Source organism: Nycticebus coucang, chromosome 2, assembly GCF_027406575.1.
Source record: "Nycticebus coucang isolate mNycCou1 chromosome 2, mNycCou1.pri, whole genome shotgun sequence".
Taxonomy (NCBI): Eukaryota; Metazoa; Chordata; class Mammalia; order Primates; family Lorisidae; genus Nycticebus; species Nycticebus coucang.
Genome location: NC_069781.1, coordinates 123283700 through 123310117, shown reverse-complemented (window position 1 = coordinate 123310117; position 26418 = coordinate 123283700). Strand labels below are relative to the sequence as shown.

General features: G+C 46.9%; 1 protein-coding gene across 2 annotated transcripts in view; it reads right to left on the bottom strand.

The window, feature by feature from the left end:
- SLCO3A1 (solute carrier organic anion transporter family member 3A1) overlaps positions 1-26418 on the bottom strand; it is a 273335-nt gene that overhangs the window by 101515 nt on the left and 145402 nt on the right. The window lies entirely within an intron of this gene.

Genomic DNA, 26418 nt, shown 5'->3' with positions numbered 1-26418 from the left:
ACATCAAACTAAAAAGCTCCCATAAAAGTAAAGGAAATAATCAACAAAGTGAAGAGACAACCTACAGAAAGGGAGAAAATATTTGCAAACTATTCAACAAAGCATTAATAACAAGAACACATAAGGAACTAAAACAATAGCAAAAAAAAAAAGAAACCTCATTAAAAACAGACAAAAGATTTGAATAAACATTTCCCAATTAACTGTTAAGGTCTGGTGAGGGGTTGGCAGGTGAAAGGAGGGGAAGGATGTTAGTGACCCCAAAGCAGAGTTTGGCATCAGGTGCCTCTGGGGCTCACCCACCGAGGTCATTCATTAAAAGCTCAGCAGGGCCCTGTTAGGAGACTGTCTCTGATGATCATGGCTTGAACAGCTGCGAAATCAGCCTGTTGGACAGGTTAACTTGTCTTTAGTCACTAGCAAGCTCAGAGTAAACACATCCCTAAATCTTATTTATCCCATCTGTAAAATAGGAGCAACTTTAGTGTCTACTTCCTAGGGCTGCTCTAGGGCTTACATGAGATAATCAATGGAAAAAAAAAAAAAGACAAAACAACAATGCCTGGCTTGATAATTTAAGAAAAATTCATTACACTACTTATAGGAACCAGCTGCAGGTACAGGCGCCTGACCTTGCTGTGGCAGTGAGTTTAACTGATTTCATTCAATCTTCACAGTAATCCTTTGTAATGGTTCTTATTGTTCCATTTTATGGACAGGTAAAGAGAAGCTCCCAGAGGTTAAGACACTTTCCCAGTTCGGCTGGCTAACAGGTGACAGCTGGGATTTACAGCCAGGACTGCCCCACTTTGAAGTTGTCATTCCACCATGCCACTGTGCTGGGGACTCCGCCTTCATTTCCCGGGTTTGGACTGAAATAGATTTAATTGGATGTCTATGCACATGGGGTCCCAGTCAGCATCTATCACTTTAATAAAACACCCAGCCTCACCAGGAGCCGCAGTAAATCACAGCACATCTGATTCCAAAATGGTTAAATCCCCTCTGGTCTAGAGCTCAGTACTTCTACAAGCAGGACCTCAGCTAGCCTTAGGGGCTATTTTTGGCTACCCATTTTGGTTGTTCTTTGGGGGTGATCTGATAGTACAGCATGAGCTATTTTCTGCCCCAAGGTTTTTCTTCTCATCAATTCTCATTTTGAGAAATGCTGAGGCTCCAAAGGACTGGCCCAGTATACAACTGTAGCTTCTGACTTATTGAAAGGGACCTGAAGGAGGCAGCAGGCTCTGACCCCGGAGCCATCCCAGGGCTGCCCTGTGGTGGGACAGAGGTTGGATGGGATCCAAAGGCTTCCAGGGAAATCCTTAATGAGCCCCCGGCAGAGGGACCACAGTGACAGCCCCAGCAGCCATGCTCTGAGTGTGGGCAAAGGCCTGAGAGAGTGGCCTGGCATGTCGGATGCTGCCCCCGGGCTACAGCTGTGGATCCTGTCATCCTCAAAGTAACTCCCCCAGCAGCTTGCTGGTGTCTAAAAGTCCACAATTACAAATTCATTTCTCAGGCCAACTGGTCTCCTGCCACCACGCGCTTCATTTCCCAACTCTCCTACAATGCTGCCAACAGAGCTGCTTTCTCCAGGACCAGCGTTTGACCACATCAACCCATCCTCAAAACTCAGGGGTTCTTCACTGCTGTCTAAACGCGATCCAGGCATTCTCAGTGGTCCACACAGCACTCCTGCTCCTGAGTGGCACACGCTGACCACTGTGCCCTTGCTTTTCTGACTTGGACTTGAGTCTGCCAGCTCCCTGAGCTGTGCCCACAAAATTCAGATGGAACACAAATGTCACCTCCTTCAAAAAGCTGCCTCTGCTCTCCCCCCATGAGCTTTCACATAATCAATGTTCTACCCACGTTTGCTGCATTCAGTTAACTTCATGTAAATGCCTCCAGTTAAAATGAGCAAATTTGCTTAGAAAGGGAAACTTGCCTAGGCCACTGGAACTTTTGTAGCAAGGAGTTCTGTGGGTGCCTCTGTGAGTGCAGAACTTGACTGTGCAGGGGGGACCCAGGGCTAGACGCAGACAGAAGGGCAAAGAGGTTTCTGGAGGCCTCTAGGAAAGCACGAAGCTCTCTGTCTCTGCCTGCCTGGATGACAGCAGTTTGTTTTCTGATATTTGGTGTTTGCTGTGTTTCTGCTGAAATTGGAATCAAGGTGCTCATAGTTTGACGGAAGGGTTTGGCATGGGGCATGGGAACCGATCCTTCTGGGACAGGCTTCTCCCTGGTACAGTGGGAGGTGAGATCTGCTAGCTCTTACTGCAGCTGTGTGGTGCAGTCCAGCTCATATCCTTCTGCCTCATTTACAGACGAAGCAGCTGACATCCTGCGGCTCTGTATCTGCCCAAGATCCTACAACTTGCAAGTGGGAAAAATGGGACCAGAACCCAGATCTCCTGATGTAGGGTGCAGCGTTCTGTCTGCCCACTATGCTGTAAGTCTGACCACATCACAAAGGCCTGTGTGGCTGACATTGGGTCAGGTTTTTCCATGATGCAGTGGCATGTGCCATGGGGCACCGGGTGCAGTGATACAGAGCCCCTACTCTCTTCTTGGGAGGGCTGGGTAATAGAGAAATTCAATCTCAGTCCCAGGGCTGACACAAGTGACATTCACAATAACTTACTATCAAAAAACAAAAACAACAAAAAACAGAAAAAACATCCCATATAGAGAGGAAAAGGACTGACTCAGGAATCCCTCTGATTTCCAGGGTGCAGGCTGGACACAGGCATCATCTAATGCAGTGGTTCAACCTTCCTAACACCACGGCCCTTTAATACAGTTCCTGTGGGTCATGACCCACAGGTTGAGAACCGCTGGAATGTAAGCTGGTGCCATCTCCTCTTTGTGGTGTCCAAGGAGACTATCACTTTCTGACAAAGGGACAGTGTGTGTGTGTGTGTGCGCCGCCCTCTGGCCATGCAGAGGCCTCAGAAGCAGCTGAACAGGACAGCTCCTGGGAGCATTAGGGTTCATATCCACTAATCCCCTACAAGCAGTCTGTTAAGAACTAACCTCTATCAAGTACTTACTCAGTGCTAAGGGCTTTTATCTTATTTAATAAGCAAAAAAGTCAACATAAAATAGGTTATTTTCACCTACATCTTACAGTAAAGAAGCTGAATATCAGAGAGGTTGTTGCTGAACCAGGGTTGCCCAGGAACTAGTGGTGGAGACAGGACTTGGATCCAGGAAAAAAACCAGCTGATCGAACCACAATGCCACCCAAGAAGGAACTGGGCTTTTCATCTCCCTCCATACCCAGCCTTGTGCTTAGAGATTTATCTATGAATGAGTGATCAGATGAGCCCATGTCTGCATACCCACAGTACACCTTACTTACAGGGAACATCAAAGGGTTAGGCCCACCACCTCTCACCAGCATTTCCAGGGCCCCTCTGAATGCATTTGGTCACCCCTTGCTTCCTCCCGAGTTAATGCTCTTCTAATGTCCAGAGGGAAGTAGGAAAAGCCTGTCCACATCCGAGCCCTGCCTCTTGGCTTACAGCTCCCCTGGGTTTTGGCTGCTCTTCTCGTCATTTTAGGGGCAGAAGGGCTGCCCTTTCCCCCAGAAGACCAAGATAGGAAAAGGCGAGCTTACCACACAACATGAGCAGATCACAGGAAAAGGTCAGGCAGACAGGGCCCCCTTCCTGTTTTCTGTAGTTGGCGATGGAATGCCAACAAAAAGCCCTGAGCACTTTACATAGAACATGGGACAAGAAGGAGCCTCTGACAAGGCTTTTGACAGAGCCTGGGGATGGCCATCCTCATCATGGGGCAGAAGCCCCTCTTGGTCACCTGACTGCGCTCTGGGAGGCTGCATACCTGCACCCCAACTCCTCAGCAATGCCAAGCACCATGGCACACCACATCAGGCTGAGAACAGACAGTAAGGTAGAGGTAGATGAAAGGCAGGGATGTCCCATCGTAAGAGGGAGTAACAGACGAGACCTCCCCTCCACTGCCTTCTGAATGCAACTCCCAGTCCATTCATTAGTAGCTGCTCCTCTGACAGTCCTACAAGGCAGGACCTCCCAGGGGTCTGTTCATTCAATCGCTCCAGACCAGTCTTACAGGGATTAGCTGTGAAATCTCTAAAACCCAAAAGGCTAAGCAGTGGGTATGAGCTAGTAAGCTCCAGAAACTCCCAGACCCAAGTAAGGAGGGGGGAACCCCCCCAAACAAAGATCATTTATTTAGCACCTACATATACCAGACCCAGTGCAAAGGGAGAGAAGAAAAGTTTATTAATTCACAAACAGTAACTTCACACAGCCTGTGTCAGGGCCACCGCAGGGTACCGTGGACACCAAAATGTCTGAGACCAGCGTCTGCAGAAGCTTAGCTCCAAATATGGCCACATGGCACAGTGACATGTTGGTCAATGGACTGTGTACATGACAGCCTATGACAGTGTCCCCATACGATTATAAGGGAGCTGAGAAATTTCTACTGCTTAGTGATAGAAATTTTTGATGAGATGCTGACCCTATGTAGGCCTAGGATTAACGTGTGTGTTTAGGTCTTTAACAAAAATGTTAGAAAGTACCAGTAAAATGCATTTTGAAAATAGGAAAAAGGTGATAGAATAGCATGAAGAAAATATATTTTTATACAGCTATACACTGTTTTAAACTAAGTATTATTACAAAAGCCACACAGTTTTAAAAAAATTAAAAAGTTAGACATGATTGCAAGAGGGACTTTACCTAACAAATGCAATCAGTGTAACCTGGCTTATTGTACCCTCAACGAATCCCCAATGACAACAACAACAAAAAAAAAAATTAAAAAGTTTATAAGGCCAAAAAGTATAATAAACTAAGGTTGCTTTATTATTGAAGAAAGAACAACATTTGAAAATAAATTGAGTGTAGCCTAAGTGTATGGCATTTGTGAAAACAACAGCAGTGCCCAGTCACGCCCCGGCCTTCACACTCATTCAGCACTCACTGACCCACCCACAGCAACTCCCAGCACCATTCACGGAAAGTGCCCTCTACAGACGTGCCATTTTTATCCTTTAAACTGTATTTTTACTGTACCTTTTTAATTTTAGATACATCTATATACACAAATACTTTCCGCTATGTTAGGGTTGCCTACAGTATTTAGCACAGTAAGATGCTGCCAGGGTTTGTAGCCTAGGCTACCTGGTACCGCCTGGGTGTGCAGTAGGCTATGCCATCTAGGTCAAAGGGCACTCAGATGTTTGCAGATGATGACATCACCTGATGATGTGTTTCTTAGAATGCGTCCCTGCCCTTAAAGGAGGCGTGGCTGGCTGTACAGGAACATGCCACAGGCAGGCTCTGTGCAGTGTTAGCGCTTTGGGGCACATAGTGCTTGTCTGATGGGGCCACAAGGCCTGTTTGCTGACAGAGGCCTCTGCGGAGAGGCCCTCTATCTATGCACCGCCCACCCATCTTGGTTTTGGTTTCTAGATCAAGGGAAGCTGGCTACTAGGCTCACGCGTAGGAGTGAGGCACCTTGGGCTCCTTATGCGTCATCTGGTCTGGTCAGGGGCACAGAACTCGAGGTGGGCACATCGCCAGCTGCCGCTCACAGGCTAGATAATAAGTGACGTGACAAGCTTCCCCGAGGGCCAGGCATGTGCCCTGTTGAGCCCTGGGGAGAAGTGCTGGACAAGAGTGGTAGAGGTGTGGGGGGACCCCTCTGAGGATGTGCACACGCTGCCAGAGAAAGTGAAGCATTGCTCAGGCTGGAAAGAGCTTTGGGAAGGACTGAATCCAGCCCCTGCCTCAGGGCAGAGGGAAGGCTAAACCAGACCAGCCTCAGGGCACCCACCTGCTTACTGGAAATGGGCAAAAAAGACTGCCCTTTTCCAAAACCTATTCCAGTGCCTTGCCTTCAAGCCTTCCTCTTCCAACTGGACATATCTCCCAAGAAGGGAGCTGCTAGGCTGGAGCTAAAGGGGTGATCTCATTTACCATAAGACTTCCAATACTGCCTCACCTGTGGATAAACCATGACAAAACATTAATAGAGCAGGGGGCCCTGCTCAACTCCTAACCCCAGTACCTGTGAGTGTAACTTTATGTAGGAATAGGACCACTGAAGCTGAAATTAAGGATCTCAAGATGAGATCTTCCTGAATTTAGGATAGGTCTTAAATCCAATGACCAGGGATCTAACACAACAAATGAGAGGGAGACACAGACGCAGAGAACGCCGTGTGAAGATGAGGCAGAGACTGAAGTAACGTGTCCACAAAGCCAATGACACCCAGGATTGCCAAGGAACGGATTCTCCCTCAGTCCATCCAGGAGGAATCAATCCTACTGGCACCTTCATTCCAGAACTGTGAGAGAATCAAGTTTAGCTGATTTCAGCCACCCAGCTGGTTGTACTTGGTTACAGCAGCCCCAGGAACTAGTACAGCTGAGGCCCTCAGCAGCCAGGCACCTCCAGATGGGATTTTGGTGATGTGCACTTGGAATAACCATCTCCCAAAGAACAAGTGTCCCTACATGGATAGAATGATGGGCCACTTCTGCCTGTTCTCTTCTGCCATTGGTGTCAGATGGGGTCACTCAATGAGATGTAGCCACACCCAAGGGGCACCCAGTATCTTGTTTCCAAAGTCGTCTGAAGGCCGCCATCCTTACAGGCAATGGGCTTGTAATCAGTGAAGGGTTGAGTTCAGCCTTTTGGTTGATTTTAAGTCCAAGAATAACGGGGGAAAAAACTCCATTTATTCTTCAACTCTCAATAGAGAGGTGGAGCTCACAGACTTCGTATCCCTGCACAGTAGAAAGGGCTCTGGATTTCAATGCTCAGGGCTTGTTCTCAGTTTCCGAGTCTGTGGAGTACCTTGGCCACCCTCAGGAATTCTGTATGAATCAGGGGTATGTGTGCGCACACACACATGTTCACACTTACACAGGACCCCAGCACAACATTCAAAAGATGGCTACATTTTTTCAATGGTGATCATTGGGCAAAGTCCAAATGCAGCTTGCCCACCCACCAGCCGTGTGACCACAGGCAAGTCACATCCCTATTTCTTCATTTCCTCATCTGTAAATCTAGGGCTAATACTATATATCAGAGTTATAATAAAAAGGAGAGACAAATGCCACGAGCCTTCAATGCTGGGCTCAGTTTAATGTTAGGCATTATTTGTAATCATTATCAGAGCTAGGTCCAAACGCTGAGCTCTGTTAGTCTTCTGCTGTCACCCAGGGCAAAGCCTATTTCCCTTCTGCACCTAAGTGTCCTCATTTGCTCACTGAGGGACAGGATGGCTCTGACAACCCATGCAGCCTCTGATGAACAGGGATTCACTGGGCGGATGGCCCAAGAGGGTCTGCGGGAACTTGCACCAAGAGGCAGCAGACGACCCCATCAATGTCTGGGCCCTGCTCCTGGGCTTTCTTCACCACAGCCAGGCTCATTAGCTGGGCCCAGAGGGGCCTGGGCGTCTGTCCATGAGATGGGACCTCTGGAGGAAACCCATCTGTTCAGGACACCATGTCACTGACAGACTGGTCTACTAGTTTGTTTCCACACTTCTGGGAAGACAGGCACATCAGCCTCTGGGGACCTTCTCTGTGTTCGGATCGAAAACCCACTGCATTTTTTTTTTCCTCCAAGAACTTCCTGTGATGTTTGTTGCCACCAATATTCTTAGTTGTCCTCAGGAAAAAGCAAGCAACTTAAAGTAGTAAGAAAACATAACCACCTCTCTCCAGAGCTAGCTTTTCCCAGCATCCCTTTGCCAGGGAATGATGTGTTGTGGCTACAGTGGGGAAGGGGCGTGGGCTCCACCCTTTCCTCTGCAGTCTGAGCCCAGCCTTCTCCTCTGCAGTCCAGGTGGCAGTCAAGCCCCCAGCACCTTCAGCCTGCAGCACCATGGAGTTGAGGTTGGACGCCTGCACCTGCCAGGCTTCCTGGAGCAGGCACAGCACAGCACAGCAGAGAAGCACACACAACAGACAAGGCCACTGCCAAGCATGGGCTGCCTTCTAGAAGGCCAGGGACAGGGAAAACATTTTCGGGCTGGAGGGAGAAAGTGACATGTTTTCTCCATCCATTATTAGAGAGTTAACTGGGTGACATGGTAAAGATAATTGAAATCCAAATACTTCCAGGCACAAAAATGGGGAAGAGGTGAGTTTATTATCTCTCCACATAACTCTGGATGCTATGTTTACCCTCAGGACCCATGAAGTCGAGATTCTCCTACACACCTGAGCCAGGCTACTAGGAAGAGGATGGTGCCAGAGGGATGCCTTCTCTCACCAGTAGGGCACAGTGGTCAAGGTCTGCACAGACCCACCCTGGATGTTATGAGAGCAACTGCAAACAGCTTGAAAGCAAAATTACAGGGCACATGGCTTTGGAAAAATAAACACTCCCATTAACACCACACAGGAGGAAAAAAAGAAAGAAGAGTTTCTAGTTTAAATGGGAAACTCTTAGGTCAACTTAGAATTTCTAGTAACAGAATGACAGAACGCGTGACCTGTTTTAAGAATGGATACAGCAGAGTGGCAGAGACCTCTAAGCCAAGGGTTTGTCCTGCTGTGGCCCAGGAGGAACTAAGGTTACAAAAAGTAAAGATCTCAAAAAGATATTTTTGGAGTAGGAAGAAGCAGCAGCAAAAGATGGGTCTTCAAATTTAGAGCAGATGGTTCAGCAAGAAATCATATTCACTTATCTGTACTTCAGTTTACTTTCTTTCTCCTTCAAAGAGTATTCTTCAACCCCAAAAGGCAGAACAAATGTCATTATGAAGGAACCAGACCCAGAAATAAAGGGGGTAAAAAAAGACATGTTCATGTGACTTAAAATCCCCGTGAAGGCCTAAGGTATCGGGTGCAGACAAAATTGTAGAGACACAGAGACGGCAAGGAAAAAAATATGGAAAAACAAAGAAATACCACCAGACTTACACTAGGCAACTGCCCAGTTCTTGATTGATCAGCAGATTCTGGAAATGATATTGGCAAAATTACAGACTGAAGTTAACCAACGGTTTGTGGATTTTTTTTTTGAAACAGAGCCTCAAGCTATCGCCCTGGGTAGAGTGCTGTGGCATCACAGCTCACAGCAACCTCCAACTCCTGAGCTTACGTGACTCTCTTTCCTCAGCCTTCCAAGCAGCTGGGACCATAGGTACCCACCACAACGCCCAGCTATCTTTTGGTTGTAGTTGTCATTGTTTGGCAGGTCCGGGTCAGTTTCGAACCCACCAGCTCTGGTGTATGTGGCTGGTGCCTTTGCTGCTTGAGCTACAGGTCCTGAGCAGGTTTGTGGATCTTAAAGAAAAAAATTGGCAACGAATGTGAGTGCAAATGGATGTTCTGCAAACAAACTGAATCTGACTAACCCCTTCTATTTTCATGAGGCCACTAGTTTGAATAAACTAGGGGAAAGCTGACAGTGAATCTCATCCAACAATGTCTTTCCTGATAATATGGACCACGGAAGGGACCACAGCAGATTCATCCGTTGGTAGGTACAGCAAGTGAGAGAGGCCACCAGTGGCCGGATCCTTGCCTTATCTGCCATACCAGATCTTTCTGTCAAACAGGGGAGAATATGAGCTGGAGTGCATGAATCAAGACCATCGCAGGTCACCAACAGGCTACAACTACAAAGTGCAATCCATACTCTGAGAATGAACATGGAAAGTTCTACATTAAAAGAAACGAAGCTACACAAAGACAGAACAGGAAGCCTCGACTAAGAGGAGTTTCAGTTAAACGAGACCTAGGATCTTATTTGCCTGACTACAAGTTCTGTTTGGTGCTATAGCTGTTAAAACAAAGAAGTAAATACTATTTATGGACATATACAGAGGGAAAAAAGCATTCCTTATAGCCACTCATTTAATCTTCAGAACAGCTCTCTACAAGAAAGGCATAAAAATATCCCCATTTTCATACAAGATGAGTCTAGACTATCTCATAGAGTCAGAAGGTAAAAAAATGGCTCAAAAAAGACGGTATGTGCCCTTGACCGGATGCAGTGAGAATGGCATTTAACTTCTGTGCCCCTCCTCCCCCAAACCCATAACCCCAACATAAACATGAGAAAAAAATGTCAGGAAACCACATGGAGGGACCTTCCCAAAAATACCCAGTACTCTTCACAGATGTCAGTCATGGAAAACAAGAAAAGGTGGAAACAATCCAAGTGCCAGTCGACCCATGAATGGATTAATAAGCGGTGGTATATGTACACCATGGAATACTACAGAGCCATAAAAAAGATGAAACTCTACGCCTTTTGTAGTAACCTGGATAAAGTTGGAGAACATTCTCTTTAGTAAAATATCTCAAGAATGGAAAAGTATCCAATGTAATCAATACTAGATAAACTAATACATGCCCACACAAGAGAAAAACTCAATTTAATTCAAATTTGGGGGAGGAAAGGGGGATTGGTGTGCTCCCACCTAATGGGCACAATGTAAGGGTATCCAGCATAGTTGTAGGACACACTACAACAGGGACCTTACCTACAAATAGAAACACCATAACTGAATCGTTTGTATTCTCATATTCATCTGAAATTTAAAAAAAAAGTCTGAGAAAGTGTCATAGCCAAGGGGGAATCTAAAGAGACGATGACTAAATGTAAGGTGCTATCTTCAATGAAATCCTCAGAAAAGAAAATGATTTTACTTTAAAACTAAGGACATCTGAATACAGCGTAGACTTTAGATAATAATGTTTCGATAATGGCTCATTAATTGTGACCAATGCATCGTATTAATGTATGACGGTAACAATGGTAGAACCTAGGTGTGGGGTCTATGGAAATCTTCTTCACTGTCTTCACAACTTTTGTTGTGAATCTGCTGTCAAATAAAAAATATATAAAAGGAAGATGGGGCTCTGAGGAGCCACATTCCAAACTACAGTCCTGCGTGTGATGGTTGAAAAGGGCTGAACCCAGTTTCTTTTAGATCATTCTAGAGTGGTGCTGTCCAACAGAAGCGTAACATTGAGTCAATATGTAATTTAAATGTTTCCAGTAGGTATGTTACAAAGTTAAAAAGAAAAAGGTAAAACTAATGCTAATAACATATTTAACTCAATATATCTAAAATATTATCCTTTTATCAAGAATATAAAAATATATTAATGTCAATATAAAATACATTTATGTATACATGTAAGTGAGACATTCTGTATGTTTCTCAATTCAAGTCTTCCAAAGCCAGTATGTATTTCACACTGGCCAAGAGCTCAGCAGCTACACGCACAGTGGTTAAAACCAGAACTTGGAAATTACATGGGACCAGCCTCCCCATGGGGACTGGATTTCAGCAGTGAACTATGTGTGGATGTGGCTGTAACAACGGACTTGGAAAGACACTCTTCCCAGGATGAAGGTACCTATGCTGACGGTGGGTAACTATCTTCGGGAAATCCCCCAGGAAGAACTCTGTCATTGGCTTGGCATTTAACCTGGATGAGTGCTGAGGTCCCCTCCAACTCTTACAGCTGAGTCTAGGATCCGCACTCTGGAAGCCTGATGCCACAGTAACAAACATCTGCCTGATGTTTACAGAAAGCAGAGGTGACACACCGCACATGCCATCTCTCTTCTGGTGCCACTGGGTGGGCATCACCACCCTCTTTGTCCTGAGATGAGAAAACAAGCTTGGACAGAGAGAGCCTTACAGAGGGGTGACCCTACCCTTCGGTGGAGGACAGGAACATAGGCAACCAGCTAGGGGCAGGCACTCCGTCCAAGGAAAACTCAAAGGCCCCACACCAGTCACACAGGTTGTGTGCATGCTCAGCAGCTCGGGGTCAGCAGTGACCAAGGCAGGGGTAGTGTGCGGACACTGCTCTTGCTCTGAATCCAAGAACCTTGGATACCAGAGTTTGCTTTACTAACAGTGGCTGTGTCACTTAGTCTTTAAAGTCACACCCTTGTTAGGTCATCACGAACTGCTCTCCAGAACATCTGCCCAAAATAGCGCTGACATCTGGATGTTTAAAAAAAAAAAAAACAAAAAAAGAGTCACTGAAATTACAAAGAACATCTGACCCTCATCATGTAGCATTTTTGTTTCTGTCCAGCTTGAACTAACAGGGGAAGAAACCATCGGTGGAAATGCACGCATCTTCTCAGAACGGCCACTCTGTGGCTTCACGGCTGCACTTGTTTCCGTTCTCTTAAAGACAAGCACACACCTAGCACACACTAGAAAGCCACTGGTCTGTTCTGCCCACGATAGGATCAGAAAACAAGATGGCATTACTCCAAAGCCCCTCCTTGATTCCTATTCCAAGCTGAAGCTCCTGGTCTTGGCACACTCTCCCTCCCTCATCAAGCTTGGCTCCCAGCTACTTCTGCTCATTAAAAAGCAAAAATGAAAACCACCCCCAACACACATACACTTCAACTCCATTTCTAAACCTATCTGGCTCCATAGAGCAAATCTCTGTGCACTCTCCTAACATCCACAGAATAAAGTCCAAGAGCTCCCAGAAACTCCCACTCTCCCTTCCTGTGCAGTCCAGGTATGGACGCACTGCCCAAAAGCCGTTTCCTGAGACTGACACACTCACCAGCCTCAGAGCCTTCACCTATACTGTTCCCTCTCCTGAAATCCCTCCATCCACCTCCTGACCAGGCAAATCACACCTCTATTTCTAGTTCTAGCTCAGATGTCACCTCCCTTGTGACACAGAGGACCCTGAACATTCTGTGTTCCTTTCTTAGTTCATCTGATTGTTTACACCTCTATTGGGGTATGAGACCAGACACAACTGAAATGCACAACACAACTGCAGGCAGTAATAAAACATAGGAAGCAATCACAACAGAGATGTGTGACACGGGGCAGGAGGCAACTCTGGAAGGGTAGTCAGAGAGGTCTCTTATGCAGAGGTGGGTTTGAGCTGGGGCCCGACAGACAAGACGACATCAGTGTCTGGGGGCCAAGCACCCTGCACAGGGGAGAGAGAAGTGCCAAAGTGTTAGACCGCTGTGTGCTTGATGGATTTTAAGAACAGCAAGTGAGGATGAGGGGCTGCGCCACCACTGGCAGGAACAAACAGGAGGGCACAGGTCACAGAGGAAGGCAGGCTCTCTCTCTTGGTTATGATAAGCAGCCTGGGTTCTATCTGAGGTGGAATGAAGAGCCACTGGAATATTTTAAGCAGGAATATGACTCAAAGATGACTCGGTTGCTGAGTGACTGAACACAGGGGATAGTGGTAGGAGATGAGGGCCAAGACCAGCGGAGTGGGTAGGAGATGGTGACAGGTGATGGGTTGGCATGTAACTTGGAGATAGGGCTGAGAGCATTTATTGATGGGCAGGGTGCCAGGAATGAGGGCAAGGGCTTTTAATCACTCCCCCCTCCCCATACCAGTGTGAGTTCTTGGAGAGCAGAGGCCACTTCCTGACCCTGGGTGCAGGCACCATGCCTCCACATGTGTGGCACTGTAGACAACATCTCTGTACAAAGCACTACAAGGGGCTCCCCAGGTGTTTGTCGAGTTCACACTACACTGGGCTGTCCACGGTCTGCTCTCAACTAAGCCCTTCTGTTGTGGACCACATCTCCCCCAGAGTATGGGCCAGGCAGCGTGCTCAGCCCACAAGGGTGCGCAAGCTATGCCCACCGAATGTCCACCCAGGCACTGACGGGGCTGCAGGTGCCAAAAGCTTCAATACTGAGAACAAAGGCAGCATCACCAGGGAAAGCCCATGAGACCAGATGGAAGAGACCCTGCTCATTTGCATGTGACCATCACTAACTGGGTTGGTTAGAGATCAGTCCCACTGACTTTTGGGCAATAACCCCTGGAAATACCCTAAACACCACCAGGTGTTTTGGGCATCAGGGGGCCTGAAGGATTCATTTTTAAGCTGGAGGAAATTCCAGCAATATTCACTGCTCCTTCAGTTGTGAAATCTCTTTGATTAAAAGGTTCCATGAGCAACTTGTGTTCTTGCTCAGAGATGCCAGTCACTGTGAATTTACTAAGCTGTCACTTCTCTCTCCTCCTCCCTCCCTGGCTGTGTCTGAAACAACTCTGTGAATATTTCCTCCCACATGTCTTCCTGAATGGCCCCGGATGTCAGTAATCTCTTGGAAATTGGCCACTGCTGCTGTTAATATCTGGGCTGTCAGACCCCTGACGGCCCTTGGATTTGTCATGGGCTATTAACTAGCTAACTTTTCATTAAGTGTTGGTAAAGATCAATTTCTGGGGGGGCCTGATCTGGCTCCACTTGTTTGCTAAATAGAACAAACAGATGTGTCTGCTCTCATCTCCAGCACTTTCACTTTGTAGGATCCTGTGGCCTAGGCATTGGTTGGTAAAATCATTGCCCCAAGGGTTGAGCAGAAATTGGCCTCCGTTTCCATGGTGACAACACAGCAAAGGGTAGCTAAGGGCAGTGGTGGGAGCTCGGGGGTATTGGGGAAGCCAATCATTTCCTCTCTTCACCTACCCCACCCTGAATACACCCTGATGATTGGCCAGGGATCAAGCAACTCACCCAAGCTGAGCCAATCGCATTGTTTCTCCTGGGAAGTGAGGAGTTTTAATAAGGTTGGGGGCCAAGGCTGGCACTGAAGCTGGGGGAAGGGGGGTGCAGGGACCAGAAGCCACTGTGCAGAAAGATGCAGGCACAAGCTCGGTCATGGTGTACTGAAAGATAAGAGTAAAAACTTGGCTCTCAACCTTCTGATTCTATTTCTGTGTGGCCTAGTCAAACCTCTTTCGGCTCTGTGCTGCCTGTAAACTATCATGCTGTATCCTTAAAATAAACCCTGCCACTGGGTTCCTTTCCTTTGCAACCACACATCTCAAAGACAATGGGCTTTGACGTCAGAGCAACCTGGAATCAAATCTTGGCCCCGGCACTTGGTTTCTATCTACTCATGTGCAACCTCTCCAGGCCTCAGCTTCCTCATCTGTAAAATGGGGTTAATGCCAATCATTTCATGGAGTTACTGTGAACATTACATGAGCCTCTGTAGGTGAAACAACTTTGCCTCACAGTAATAAATGATCTGCTGAGTGGACACAGTGCTCAGAAGTGGTGGTTCTCAAGGCAGACAGCTGAGGAATTATCTCCCCAGGGGACATTCGCCAAGTTTGGAGATAATTTTGGTTTTCACATGGGGTGGGTGCTATTGGCATCTAGTGTGCACAGGCCAGGGACGCTACCAAACATCCTTGGGTGCACAGGCAGGTCCCAACAAACAACATTCTGCTCTAAAATGTCAATATTGCTAAGGTTGAGAAACTCCACTACGAAATCTGGATTATTCCCATCCACTAAGCCAGAAACACCACTTACCACTGACGACAACGCAGCCATATTTATACTCGCAGGACTAGGGGGCTTCTAAAACTTCCCCAGAGAGGGGAGAGGGGAGCACTAGCCCAATTTCAGCTTAGATGGTGGTGCTGCAAACTCAACTCTATCAGAACCAGCTGCTAAGTCTCCATCCTGATGAACAGGGTTGGGGGGGGGGGGCAGCAAAAACCCAGGCAACAGTAAAGTAGGGGTGGTGGGGTTGGATACTGAGGTTTCAGAGAGGTCTGTGGCAGCTTGAACAGACTTCAGCTACCTCTGAGGGTAAAAGCAGAGTAGTTCCTGTGGAAAAGTGATAAAGGCTAGCAAGGTGGCAGTCCTGTCCTGGCAGATGGCTGTGCTCCATTAGGAGCAGAGAGGCCACATTGGCCCACAGTCCAGTGAGCCAGGTCTTTGTCCTGGAGACCCAATTGCAGGAGGAAGGGAAGAGGCTCTGGCTCATACCTAGATGAATTACAAAATCCTAAAAGCACTCTGGCCTTCAAATGATGTAAAGGATGAACAACTTGAATTACACAGGTTTTGCCATTTTAAATAGAAGGGCCAAAGACACAGAAGTTAACTGCATGACCTTTCATCTAATATCTGTTTAATGGCCTAAGGCAGTGGGCTTCAATGTCTGGTACTCAACCAGCAGCATTAATATCACTGGCAGCCTGTTAGAAATGCAAATTCCCAGGCCCCTCACCAGCCCGATTGAAGGCCCTGAGGTAGGGCCCAGCAAGCCACGTTGGAACCAGCTTTCAGTGATTCTGTAGTTTGAGAACCACTTGCCTAATAAAAAGGTCCAAGGTCATGGGCAATGAAAACCCCGGGGAATGAAATCCTAGGCTGGGGCCACACCCTAGGATTTCATTCCCCGGAGTTTTCATTGCCCATGACCTTGGACCTTTTTACCTGGAGTTCTGCTCTCCAAGTAAATCAAGGCACTCACAGGAGTACTGCAGGGTGCTGCGGATGACTGTCCAGTACTGTGCTGCCAGAAAAGATAATCTGTTCTGCATTTCAATATACTAATAGTTAGAGATTCTGATACATTCACATAGAAAAGTATATATAATAAAGACAATTTTTAAAGACCACTTTACCTACCATAACCTGTCTGACATAGCTATACTCTAACGCTGTAGATGCCTCTTGAACCTCTCAGCTTTTTCATTTGTAAAATGAGAACGTCCCTTCCACCTCTAATTAGGTCTAAGATTAACCCTAAAGTGTACATCAGATACCTAAGAAGATCTTACCATCCAGTTGAGAAACGATAGTAAAATAAATGAAACCATCTGGTTCCTTCATGAACTCTTGGTGCTTGCTCACAGATGCAAATGATCGGGCACCCTGCCTCAGCTTTGTGGCTGATCTAAGTACTTCCTTCCACCCACACACAGCCCTAAGGCCTAGCCAGGTGTAGGAGGCTGCCTGTGGTCAAGGAACAAGGTCAAGTCAACCGGCCTCTGTGGAAAGCAAACACATGCTTTCACATGTCAGCCCAAATAACCAGGCCAAACGACTCTCAACTGATCCTACAGTGATGCCTATAAAAACTGTACAAAGGTGGTCACACAGAAAATAAAAAACATGATATCATTAACTGAAAACAGAGCACTCATGCTAGTCATCCTGTTCCATCCCTTATCTTCTAATCACTCTATGGCCACGTGAGGCATCCTCCTAAAATACACATCTTAGAACCCATTGACAACTTCCTAAGGCTTAAAAGATCACCTGACACCCTAGGAATGGATGCTGCTCCCATAACATGGCATCAGCTTTTTACTGTTTCCTGCCCTGTGCCATGTCTGGCTCCTACCTGTGCCTTGCCTTCTCACATCTGTCTTTTCACATCTTGGCACACAACATCCCCATTGCATAGAGTGCCCACCTGCCTCCCTTGGCTAACTGGTAAATTAGCCTGTGAGGCTCCACTGAAGTTGCACTTTTCCTGTGGTGCCGTCTCTAACCTCCATTCCCATGCTACAGGTGGTAAATAACCCGCTTCTCTGTGTTTTGTTGGATAAGGGTAATGCTGGGTTCCTCTGTGAGCGCTTCGGAAGCAGGTAATTCTGGAAGCTCCCAGTGCAGCCTGGCTCATGGCTCTTCAGCACTCAGGAGGTGAAGGAATAAGCTAGGGAGCCTTTGTGCCTCTTCCCCATGCCAACTGGCCCAATCATCTGGGTGCTGCAGACATTAGTTTTTAGATGCCATAACAAAACAGTCATAGCTAATCCAAGTCATCCTCCGCTTTTTTCTACAACTGTCAACATCCCTCTTCCTTTTAAAATTAATTTCAGGTTCACTAGGCAAGATGATCTGAGTAGGTTTTGCACAGCCTCTGCCTGGCGCATTTTTGACACTGTGCGAATGTTAAATGGTAGCAATGAAAAGAAGAGTAAAAGGGTTTGCGTAAAGAGAGATGCCAGTAACTCTGTCTAGATGGGAAACCATCTGGCTGGGAGGGGACAGGGCAACCCTTCAGAGGGCCTTAAAGAAACCCAGAGCCATGTGGGGCTCACCTGAGGGATCAGATGTCTCACCCACTCTCTTCAGAAGGTGCATTCTGCTCACTATTTAGTTTGAAGCTGAGTCTCACGGCCATTCAGATAAATAAACTCCCAACTCCTCCCTCCCAACCCTCCAATCAAAACATTAGAATGTGCTCAGCATCACTTAGTAGAAATCCACTGCATACAGATTGCCTAAAAGATGAAAATTAAATATTTAAATGTCATTTCATTTACCCTCTCTGTTTATATGCTTCAAAGTCTGAGTGCAAAAAAGCATCACATTCGATTTAATGTTTGCAGCAAAACCATGAGATGGCTATTGCCAGGGTGGAGGGAGAAAGTACAAGGTCAACTGGGTTCTAGGCCAGGACCCAGAGCACGTCAGAAAGAGTGAGGTATAGGATTGCTCAAACCAGCAACACCTGAATCAATACTAGCACCTGTCAAAAATGCCAATTCCCAGGTTCCAATCCCAGACTAAGTCAATTTGAATGTGATTTCTGGAAATGTCATTAGAAACACCTCCTCAGATGTTTTCGGATATTTGAGACCCACAAAGAGTGGCAATTAAAGAAGATTGAGGCCCATTCCGGTATCCTTAAGAGCCACCCCCCTTGACATTTAGTAGCCTTAACTACCCTAATTTCCCGAGATGGTCTATTAGGGCCTGGGCAAGGGGCGAGGCTGACAATATGGTCTAGGCACACAGTACTCATCACTTGTTCCCCAAACTTCAATGCACAGGCAGGGGACCAAGCAGGTCCTCAGGAAAGGAGGATACTAGGTGTCACTTTGGGAAGACACTGTCACTGCGGGACACCGCTCTTGGAATGCAGCTAAGTTTATAGTTCATCATTCCACTTTGACTACCCAGTCTATTTCGAGATCTCAGGAAGGAGGCTCTTAAGTGTGAGCACAACTAATGTGGGGGAAGTCCTTTGCTTCTGCCTTGGGCCACTACCCATTTCCTGGCCCTGGAACTTGGAGATGTGAGAAGTTGCTAGAATATCTTTGGGTACTATAGATTCAAATCCCCATGAGAAATCAGGATCCCCCAAATTCACTAGCCTGGCATGATAACCAATCTCTGGAACCTGAAATATTCAGAGAACTGATCTGTATGCCTGCATGAGAAAATGTCTGCTTTTCAGTAGAAGACATAAGTTTTTGTAATATTTGGCTTTTTTGAAGAGATTAATACTAGCATTACATTTCTACTCACCTTAATGAAGTTTGGCATCCAAATTACATGTGCCCTAAAACAGCCAGGCTCTACATTCCCATGCTTTTACTTTTACTTTTTTGGCTTATAGAATGCAAATAACAAACACAATAATGCTTGTGTTCATTAGCTCGTATCTCCTCCGGGCCAACCTGCAAGGTTGTTCAGATTGGGATCATCATCTCCATTTTAGAGAAGACGACGCAGGATCAAAGAGATCAGGAAACCCAGCTCCCTGGTGCCTTCAAGAAATTAGGACATGAACACAGGCCCTCTCACTCCAGTGAATTCTGTTCTTCTGAGATTCTCACTCACTTTCAAATAGTTTGGTAGGGGCAAAGCAGAGGAGGTCTTCAGGTCCCATTATCACAGGTGTGAGGTTAACTGCTATTCTCATAACCAGAGACAGTAGTGGTTCAATGGCTATGATAAAGGAGGGACCATCCTGTCATTAAACAGAGACCTAAGTGATGGTGTTGACGTCAGGACCCTGTCCCAATGCTCATGACTAGATTAGGCTGCTAAGGTAAGCTGGTGGGGTAGGGGAGAGAGATGAAAAACTAGCCAAAGAGAAGGCAGTCTCGTGCATCAGTGTGTCTGGTCCCAGCCCCCTGGATAAACTTCTCAAGTAAGGCAGCGAGAGCGGCAGAGAAGTCGAAGGCTATGTCACTACACAGTTGGTTTGACGATGGGGCTAAGAATGAATGAGAATGAAGTGACAGCATGCTTTCAGAGCTGGTGTTGTAGCAATGGAAAGACCACTTTAGAAATCTACTAGATCTCTGATTCATGCTGGCGGCAGGGGTTAACGCTAAGTAGGACCCATGAAACCAGCTAAAGCTGTATATATGGCACGTGACTTCATTTTTGCACTGACTTTTTCATTGAAGGAAGCCTAGAGTTAGAATCAGAAATCTGAGCTGGAGTAGCTAGGTTGACCATTTCTTGGAAATGTCACCATGCATCAGCCTCTGAACCTCAGGCTCCTATTCACTCACAAGAGAGTAGTTTGGAGGGTCTAAATGAAGAATGAATCTTCCAAGACATGCCAAGAAGAAAAATCTTGTCTGGCAATAAAACACACCATATAGCACAGACATTATTACCGAAATACCCTCTGGGTGAAAGTGACATGGAACTTAAAGACATCTGGTGGTAAGCAACAGAAACAGATCATGGAGGATCAATGCTCTTGAGGGCTCCAGAATACAACTGAGCATCCCAGGGCATACTGCTACAATATAAGCTCTGTGAGTACAGGGTATTTTTGTTTGATTCACTTCTTTGTTACATAAAACAGTTCCTGGCCCCTAGTGCAGTCACTATTTATTGAAATAATGAACCTCCAGAGCTGGTCCTAGGAAACAGGAGAATCCAGAATCAGAACAAGTCAAAGTTAACCAAAACAACCTCAGAAGACCATTAGGGCCTGTGTTCTTATTGTCTCTTTACAGGTCACATCCTAATGATCTGCTGAAGGAAAACTGTAATTTTGGGTGTTTCCCAGAACAGTACAAAGTGGCAGTTAAGAACCTACAGAACCCTAAGACTTCAAGGCTGAAAGTCGTCTCAGCGGCCATCTGATCTGACCCTTTTTAAGGGAATGAAGCTAACACCAGGGAGGTGAGTTCTTAGTAACTGGTTAGCAGCAAAGCTAGAACTTAAAGCCAGGGAGTGGTAAATGAAGGGATGTTGATTGTTTTTAATTAAAAAATATAGGGCAGCGCCTGTGGCTCAAGGAGTAGGGCGCTGGCCCCAAATACTGGAGGTGGCGGGTTCAAACCCGGCCCTGGCCGAAAACTGCAACAACAACAAAAATAAATAAACTTTGATTTTGAAGGAGGCAATGGCTCCCTATCAAGATGAGTGAAGAGGTTGAATTAAGCAATGCTCCTGCCCAGGTAGGGAGGTCCAGGGTTAAATCCTGGAGCTTCTAAATCCTCTGGAGCTAAAGCCCCTTAATTCTTGGCAAAGTAGAGTTTTCGGTGAGAGACAGAAAAGCTTGAAGAGAGTCACATAAAAAGTCCCAAGGATTTTCAGATAATAAACAGCTCTTCTTCAACAACCGGCTGGCAAAGGAAGCACTCAGATTAGTTTTCCCACTACAAACTCTCAGACTGGCTTTAAAAATTAGAGGAAAATGTGCTGTAGGCAAGATGCATTTGGGGTTTCATAAAACCCAACTGGCTATCAGACAAGCAGGAGAAATCCAGAGAACAGATGGGGCGTCCTCCTCTAATTGCAACATGGCCTGGGGAAGTTCTGCAGTTGGAGCAGGGCTTCATGGTGCTGGTCCAAGCCCAGGGCAGTGGCCATGCCCCAGTTACACAGATGAGATGGGTTTTGGCAGACAGAAAGGCCGTGGGTGCACCTGGCCAATGCTGAGTCTATGCCACGCTAACCAGTGCCCTAGGGCCCTGCCTTCTCAACAAGTTCAGGTCAGGGACCAGCCTAGACGGCCCCAATACGTAATGCCACCCTACACTTCTGTCTTCTCCCTACCACCAGCCTCAGATACTCCATGGGCTCTGCTGACCGCACTGAGCTATCCCGTTTGCCCTGGGAGGAAGGAAACAGACTGAGGCCTTTTCTGGGTATCACACTCTTACTTCCCATGAATGGCCCTACAAGTAACAGGTCCCGGGGCTCTGGGACACCATGGGTGTTAGAATCCACTTGATGGCCATAATTTTGTTAGATTTGTCCTCCCTCTCTGAGGTGTCCCGCAGTGGGCTTTCTCCAGCTGGCAGGACCCAGCCCTGTGTTCTCTGCAAGGAGGTGATGGAAAGTAAATCCAGGTGGTCCCCAGCCTGGTTCCTGGCCTCCTCTCAGGTCCCTTTGCCAGCCCGAGCGTGCTCTTAGAATGAAGAGCTCCAGAAGTGCATATCTGCTTGAGTTTCTACAGTCTATATTTAAACAGATCTCGGTTTCTATATCCCTTTGGGCCATGCGACAGGGACTTTTAACGAACACTGTTTGGACAACAGCAAAGGCAAGATGAGACATTTTCAACTTGCTGCTGTCGACATAACATGTATAGCAGAGTGATTATGACTTGGACTCATTGCCAGTCTGGTCCTATGAAGTTACACAACTGTACCTAAGGGCATCCAAGTGACTTCAGAGGCCACCTGGATAAATGGCAGGCAGCCCCCCCTGCATGGCCAGCTCAGGGGATGGAGCCCAGTGAATGACTCGGGGCTGCTCTGAGCCGCTGGAGTGACCCACAGCCTGGGAACCTTGCCCTCCTGAATTCCCCCTCCTGTCTCTGACCTTGGACAAACTGCTGAACCTCGCCAAACCACAGTTCCCACAGTTGCATAATGTGCTAGGATTACAGCACTATGGTGAGGGTGAGGTAAGAGCAGAATACACAGGACATCAGGAGGTGACAGACCTGTTGGTATCAAAGCAAGGACAGAATTGGTAAGTAGAGACATTATTCTTGCTGGTTCTCTTCTCATGTCACCACTGGGAGGGGACATGACAACAAAGCCTCCTTGGGTGTGAAAGTGGATGAATCCAATGGCCACTGTCGTCTGCCCTGACCATCTCTACTTTAGACCCAGGTGATCCCTCTTTCTCATGGCAACACTTTCCTCCCATGGCTGCAAGGTTTCCACATGCCCCCACGCCTCCCCGGCTGCTTCCTCTGGGCTGGGTCCTCTTCCCCTGGCCATCACTCAGCCAGGGAGTGTGGCGGGCTTGTTTTATTTCCACCTGCTCCCCGGACCATCTCACCCAATCCTGCAATATTAAGTTCCACCTCTACACTGACGTCTCCCAAGCTGACATTTCTCCTGACCTCCAAGCCCATGTGCCCACCCAGAGACTCCACTCGAATGTCCCACAGTAATCTACAACTTAGCAAATCCAAACACAAGCTTGTCCCAGCCACCCCCCACCCTGCCCGTTCTCTCTGCAGCCCACCCCACCCCACCCCTCCAGCGAGACCCACCTCTGTCAGAGCCTCTCCCCCAGGCGCCTTTCTATTACCAGTCACAATCACCTGCTCTGCTTACGTTGTCTACTATCTCTCCCTCACTAGGATAAGGTCTGAGCGGGAAGGGATTTTTGTCTATTTTGTTCACTGCTGTGCCCAAAGCTCTTAGAATAGCACATGGCATGTGGTAGGAACTCGGGCTGGATGAGCACATGCAGTCCCAGCTGGAAATCACCCTGTTCTTCCCTTGTTCTCATCACTGTCTCCACATTTATCTTCCTTCAAGAGATAAAGGGAGGGGAAGTGCCTATGCAGCTGCCCAGGCTTGAACAAGGTGACTTCTCCACTCCACGGGATGGGAGGTGGAGGGAAACAGGGGGAGGACGTTGTCCCTGTGCTGCTGGGGAGCGGGAGACAGGTGTGAATCTCAGCATTCCAGGGGCTGGAAATACATGCTTGGAAGTTTCCTTCAACTTGACTCCAATCTTCAAATCTACATAGGCAAGGCCTCCATTTCATCATCCACAAAATGGAACAATAATAATGCCCATCCATAGAGGTTTTTATTTTGTTTATGTAAGATTCTTTGGTAAGTTCTAAAATTTTATACAAAGAGCATTATGAAATTTCTTGTACTGTCTTTTTCTTATCCATCTTCTACGTTCGAAAGCCATACATAACCCACACTACCAGCTGAACATTCTGACATGGACTTTCTCTGATACCTCCAAATCAAGATGCCCAAACCTGATTTGTTTTCTCTTATCTCTCCATCTTGGTCCCATCCTAACTTCCTAAACACAACCAGCTGCACAGACTTGAAATTTCAGAGTTAGTGTCATCTTCTCCCTGTCCCTTATAAGACCAACCCAACCAGACTGTTTGTGTGATGTTTCCCAAGGCTGCCTCCTTGCCGCATCTCTGAGTTGGTCCACTTCCTCTTGACAGCTTGCTAGGAGTATCGCAACCGCCTTCCAGGGAGGTCCAACCCACCCACTCAGCAGCCAGAGCCTTCTGCCAAAACCCAGGGCACCTCTGCTACCCAAAAACTTCCAACTCTTTACCATGACGTATAGAGTAAAATCTGAAAATCCAGTCTTACAGAATCCCTCCCTTCCAGCTTCACCTCTGACTACACTTGCCCTTACCATCCCTGCACTTATTCTAGGGTAGGTAAAGCCCAACACAGCCTCAGACTGGAAATTACGGCTTTCCTACAACTGCTCCCCCCACCTAGAGCACTGTGTTGAAGCCCTCCTCTTCCTTTAGGACCTCTGGGTTTTGCACCCTCACAAGAGGACATTCCCAGATGCTCCTGGGAAGAGTTCAGTCCTCCTCCTCACACTCGGCCTGCACATGCTATGGGCCTGGGTTTGAGACAATGCTGGTCAATATTTAATGCTAGCCCTTCCCCTAGAGAATTCTGCATTCTGTCCCCTCCCCAAGTCTTGGTTGAAGATCACCTCAGCAGAGATTGGCACTAAATGAAAACCACATATGCAATGGCCCTAAAGTGAGGACAGACTGAATATCACCACCACCAACTCTGACGACTGTCAACTAAGTGACTTGGCGTCGGTCTTTATGAGTGGGCACAGTGTCATCCGTTTAGAGATGACCTACTGAGGCTCAGAAAAGTCCTAACCACTGTAATCAGACAGGCCTGTGTCAACCCCACCACAGTCCCTCCCCACCATGAGCTTCTGCCAGCTACAGAGTAGCAGAGGCTACCATGAACCAGTTCGGCCTAGCTCCAAAGGTTGTGCTCTTGCCCAGCCCTACACCACCCCCAGGAGCAAAGGTGGCTAAGGAAGACCTAGGCGCTGACCTCAGACCTCACTTCTATAGTGTACGGTGAAATTGGCAAGACAGAAAAAGAGTCAGGGTCAGGAATCTAGGAAATGATGTATGCAGAAACCCTTTGCAGCCTTGGAGAGCAAAAGAGTTTATTAGCAGAAAAACTGGGCAGAAAAACTCAGCCCTCTTATTTGGGGTTTAAGGAAGTATTTATCCTCAAATGGATGGTTTCAACCAAACAAAACAGGATCTCATTTCTGCTGTGTGCTGAGCAAGTTCTAAAAGGTTAAAATAATTAACATTCTTTCTCCTTAATGCTTTTCAAATTCTTTTTATACTGCTATTATTTCTCTACTGAATCATCTCTTTGAATAAATGCCTAGCATTTAGCACCTTTAATTTTTTTTCTATTCAAGACTCCACTGATGTCCTTTGCCTTTTTTCTCTTTGCCCCTGGCTTTCCTTTGGGGCCCTGGCACCACTCAATAAAGTCCAGGCAGATACCAGGAATGTGTGCAGAATGTTTCTTCAAGAGCATAGCAGACACCCACAACACTGCTGAAACTCTCTGCGTGTCCCTCCCGCACAAGGTGTGCCCCAGGCTCAAACAAGACGCCAGATGGTGTCGGCATCTTGGTGAAGCTCCAGGCACATTCCTGCAATTCTACAATGCACTCACTCTGGTTAACAAAGTGAAACTCCATAGGTTGGTATGTTTCATAAGAAACCCAACTGCTAAGTTAATGGACAGTACTCTGTTTCCATGGTACCCATTTTGGCCAATCACTAGTGTCCTTACACAGGAGCACAGGACAGGCATGGTCTGGGCTTCAGGAGATGCAGGCTCCCACCTCCCCTCTGCTGTGGTGGGCGGGACCTGGTGCATGTTGCCTAAGCTCGGAGAACCTCTGCCGCTGACCCCCACATCCCCTGTAAATCCAAGGTCTGACCTCTAAGCCTCTCTTCAATCTAAAGCTTCCCAAGTCCATTGCCCCTTGGGTGACCTAGATTTCGGGGAGAGTTCTTCAACGTTCATATCCAGTTTTCTTTGTTCAACTAGCAGTAAAGATACAGGTTTTTAAATCTTAGGTGGGACAGTAGTGACTGACTGGTTCTGGCATGAAATGTGATCAGACGGCCCGTGCCAATCCCACTACCCTCCCTCCCTCCCTTCTGTGGAGCTTCTGCCAAAAGCCCTCACAAAGGCAAGGAATTGTTCATGGTGGATTCCCAGAATAAAACTTTGTATTTTACAAAGGTCTTTACCCCTGGTATTTGTCTAAGGAAAGCATCGACTCATAAATCTCAAGACCACAGAAGGAAAAAAAAAAAAGATTCAATTGTGTCTAACATGCAGCTTTTGAAAATCAACTAACCCTTTGGGGCATCTTGTGGAATGAAACCCACAGAATCAACAGGAGAACGGCATTCAATTATTCACAGGAACATCATTAAAGCAAACTTTGCTATGTAGGTGGGGGCCTAGGCAGAGCCCATGTTCAAGATAAATGCCCAATTCCTTTGAGACTCCTACTACCAACTGTTACAAAACGTAGCTGAGGACATTTTATTAGAGCTATAATGCAGCTTAGGAAGCA